The sequence below is a fragment of the Cupressus sempervirens genome, chromosome 9 (genome assembly GCF_028749045.1).
Source record: "Cupressus sempervirens isolate cs-2001-9-10 chromosome 9, ASM2874904v1, whole genome shotgun sequence".
Lineage (NCBI taxonomy): Eukaryota > Viridiplantae > Streptophyta > Pinopsida > Cupressales > Cupressaceae > Cupressus > Cupressus sempervirens.
The window spans coordinates 404,052,291-404,056,935 of NC_143126.1; positions in this window are offsets into that span (position 1 = coordinate 404,052,291).

Here is a 4,645-nt window from a genome sequence, read left to right on the forward strand (position 1 = left end):
GATCATGTGTGACAATGCTTACTATGTAGAAGGACTTAACTATAACTTGTTGAGTGTGTCACAATTGAATAGTTTAGGTTGCAAAGTTAAATTTGATAACAAGAAAGAAAAGATCAATGACATGAATGATGCTACTTGTATTGTTGTAGAATTTGATGATGTGTGGCTATGGCACAAGAGGTTATATCATGTTAACTTTGATAACTTAGTTAGTATTAGTAACATGAAAAGACTGAGAGGTTTGCCAAAACTAAAGTAACCTAATAATATGATTTGCAAACAATGTAAATTAAGCAAGATGAAAAAATATAGTTTTAAAAGTAAGACTCACTCCTCAAAAGAAATTCTAGAATAAGTTCATACTAATTTTTGTGGACCAATTGATGTTCAAAGATACAAAGGTGACAAGTACACTATCCTATTTGTTGATGATTATTCTAGGATGATGATAGTTATGTTTATGAAACAAAAATATGATATTTTTTAAATGTTTAAGTGGTATCTAGAAAGAGTTGAAAAGGAGACTGGAAAAAGCTTGAAATGTCTGAGATCTGGTAGAGGTGGATAATTTAAATTAAATGAGTTTGAGATATTCTGTAATAAGATAGTAATCAAAAGACAGAATTCTACACCTAGGACCCATCCACAAAATGGGTTTGTTGAAAGGAGGAACATATTTGTAATAGATTATGCTAAAACACTAATGATGGAGAACAATGTTTCTGTTAAATACTAAGTACATTTGTCTATACTATGAACCAAGTACAAGTCAAGAAAGGTACGCATTCCACACCTTTTGAACTATGGTATGGATACTCACCCAATGTAAAATATTTTAAGGTACTTGGAAGAAAGTGTTACGTTCTTAAGGATAACAAGAATGATAAACTTGATGCTAAAAGTGAAGAAGATATATTCCTAGGCTATTACATAAGAAGTAAAGCTTATAAGTGTTTAAATACTAACACTAACAAAGTTGTGGAAAGTGCAAATGTGAAGTTTGATGAATATATAGAGGTGCATGAGGCTAAACCTAAGAAGGAACTTGAAGAGTACAAAACCTTAATATACTACTATAAAGACATGAATGTTGATGAAGTTGTGAACCATGGTGTAAATCAACAACAAGTATCAATGGCTGCCAAGTCACATATAATGGATGGTGAGTTGCATCTAGGAAACGAGTTACATTTAGGAATCAAGTTGCATTCAGGAGTTGAGTTGCAGACAAAAGCTAAGGTACATTCTGATTTGGAGATAAGTGTACATGAAAGGAATGTTGATTTACCTAATAGAGAAGTACATAGTGATTCTAAAGTTGACAAACCCATTGAAGAAAGAAGAGAAGAACCAAGACTGTCAAAGTATGTCAAGAGACATCACCCTGTTGAACAAATTATTGGAGATAAAGAAGCTAGACCAATGACAAGGAATAGGTTGAAAAGTGATACATGTTTTTTGAGCATGCATGAGCTTAAGTTAGTGAAGGATGCATTACAAAATGAAGACTAGAGCAAAACCATGAAAGAAGAGATTGGTTAGATTGAGAAGAACAAAACATGGACTCTAGTACCCAGACTAGAGAACAAGAATATGATTGGAACCAAGTGGGTGTATAGAAACAAACTGAATGAGAATGGTGATGTCACAAGGAATAAGAAAAGATTAGTCAAAAAAGGGTTTGCACAAGAAGTTGGAATTGACTATGGAGAGACATTTTCCCCAATTGCAAGATTGGAAGGAGTAAGAACTTTGCTTTCTTACTCTACACACAAAGGTTTCAAAGTTTATCAAATGGATGTGAAGTCAACATTTCTAAATGGTATACTAGAAGAGGAGGTTTACATTGAACAACCAGAAGGATTTGATGATCCAAACAACAAGAACATGGTATGTAAATTACACAAAGCTTTATATGGTTTAAAGCAAGCTCCAAAAGCATGGTCTGAGAGGCTTCACCATTATCTTGTCAAGATTGGTTTTGAGAAGACTAATGATAATATCAATTTGTATTTGAAGACAAAAGGAGGTAAAAAGATGCTGCTAGTTGAAATTTTTGTTGATGATATCATATTTGGAGAAAAAAAATGTATTGTATAAGACATTTGCAAATGAAATGAAGACAAAATTTGAGATGTATATGATTGGAGAGATAAAGTTATTTGTTGGTTTGCAAGTATATCAAATGAAGTTGTTGGAAACCTAAATGAAAAGCTCATTGATGAAGATCAAAGAGGGAGATTGTTGCAAAGAAGGAAGATTGTTGTTTTCAGTCATTGTTTTGTCATTGATGTCAAACTTGCTATTTGTAGGAATGACATTTGCTTATAAGATCCAAGTACTATCACTTAGTTGATTGATGAAGAGGATTTGATCAACAAGATGTAAAAAGAGTACCTAAGGGAAAGGTTGAGTTATGATGTTGTAATGAAGTGCAAGAATCAATTAATACAATGGTTAAATGATATATTGATAACATACTAAAGGATATAGAGGTTGGTCACACTTAGAAACATTAAAGGAACAAGTTGTAACAAGGTTGATTGCAAAGCTTAAACTAAGATCATTAGTGGGTGTTGAACAAGTTAGTTGAAGCCGAGCAAATTCTCAGTTGGAGCCGAGTAATAGGAAATTCTAGTGTGTGTTGAGTGATCTTCAAGTGCCGACTAAAGTTCAAGTGCTGAGCATTAGAAAATCTTAGTTGGTGTCGAGTGAAGTTCAGGTGCCGAGCATCAGGAAAAACACATTGAAGTTCAGTTGATGCCGAGTAACATAGTATGTGTTGAGCACCAGTATTTCAATAGTGTCAAGTTATTGCATTATTTTAAATAATGAAGATTAGCCAAATCTAAGCCGACAAACTGGTTACCTTGAATTTTATGAACTAGTTGGAAGATAAAGATGATGAGCTGGTGGCACAAAATTCTATGTAAACCATTTTTGAGCGAATTCAAGAGGATTATTCAAGAAGTTTCTAGAAGAAACAAAATATGGGTTAAATGCAATGAATCCTACCTAATCCATACGGATTGAAATTAAAGAATGGAAGAATCGAGTAGGAAAAGGAACTTCAAGACTTCTATTTAAGGAGTCATAGACCAAGAAGAAAATGTTGCTAATACTGTTGCCGCTAAAGTGCCAAACTGTGAATTGGTTAGAAGGGTGTTAGGAAGAAGACATCTAGAAGAAGGAAGAGCACAAAGGCTCTACTTGAAAAAGTGATCAAGAAGAGATGATTGCACTAGTACATTGAGCATGGAGACTCAAGGAGACTAATCGTGAAAGGAGGTCAAGCTGTTAGAGTTGTAGAGATTAAAGGCCAAGCAATGGTATGAGCTGAGAAGTGATCTAAGATCTACAAGTTAAGTTGTATGTTGTAGTCAGGTCAAAGATTTTCCAATACTCTTTAGCAATTGTATTAGATATGAAAATCCTATGGAATTAGGTTGGTTTAATAGCCATTTGTAAATCATTTAACAAGGTGGCATTCCAAGTGAATGTTCTAAGTCCTCTAATCAGGCCCACTTCTAATAGGGTGGTTAAATCCTCTAAAAAGGCCACATTTAGTAGTATGTTGTAAGCCTTTAACAAGACCTGTAGGCCTTTCATAGGGCATCACTTCAGAAGAGTGAGAATTGAGTAGCATGTTACTGGTGGTTTTTCCCAAATTGGGTTTCCATGTAAATCACTGTGTTATGTGTTATGCTTGCATGATTGATTTACAGTAACTTGTTGGTTAGAAAAGTTAAAGCTTGGATGAATGAATGATTCAATGGGCACACTATACTTAGTGAAAAATTTGGACCTTGAATAACTGATTCACTCACACCCCCCCCCCCCCCCCCCCCCCACTCGATTATTCTAAAGCATTTCTAACAATTGGTATCATAGCCATTTGTTGATTTAGTTTCAAGGTACTAGAAGTAGGAAGATCAAGATGTTGAAGAGAGAAGTTCCCAAATAAAACAAAGATAACTTTGTTGCATGGTAGAGTCTAATGAAATTGCACCTTAGATCAATAGGTGACTTTGCACAAACCTCAATTGGAACAGACCATGTAAATCTAGTAGGACCTCTTATTGCAGATGATTTGAATAAAAAGAAGGAGCACAATTAAACAATGCTAGAAATTGCCTCTATACTCAATTATGCAGAATATGATGACATCAAAGATTGTGACACTGCATTTAAGATGTGGAAAGCCTTATCAGATATCTATGGAGGAGATCAAAATTTCTAGAGAGCAAACAGAGAAAGCCTAAGAGGAAAGTTTGATGAAATGAAAATGGAGGAAGGAGAAAATGATACTCAATATGCTGCAAGAATAAAAGAAGTGGTAAGTGCAATAAGAAGTCTAGGTGGTCAATTGGAAGAAGAAACTATCATCAGCAAACACTTAAGAGCTCTACTCCCTATCTATGCTATTAGAGTTTTAGCCATTCAATAACTAAGGTGTGTACAAGGAAACACACTAACCTTTGAAGGAATAGTGGGAAGACTTACTGCATTTGAATTGTCTAATTTTGACAACTACAGACTTAATAATCTTGAATCTACTTTCAAGGACAAGATGACAATAAAAGAAACTAAGGAGGAGACATCAAGCAAGAAGAGAAGAAAAGGAAAATATGCATCTAGTGATAGC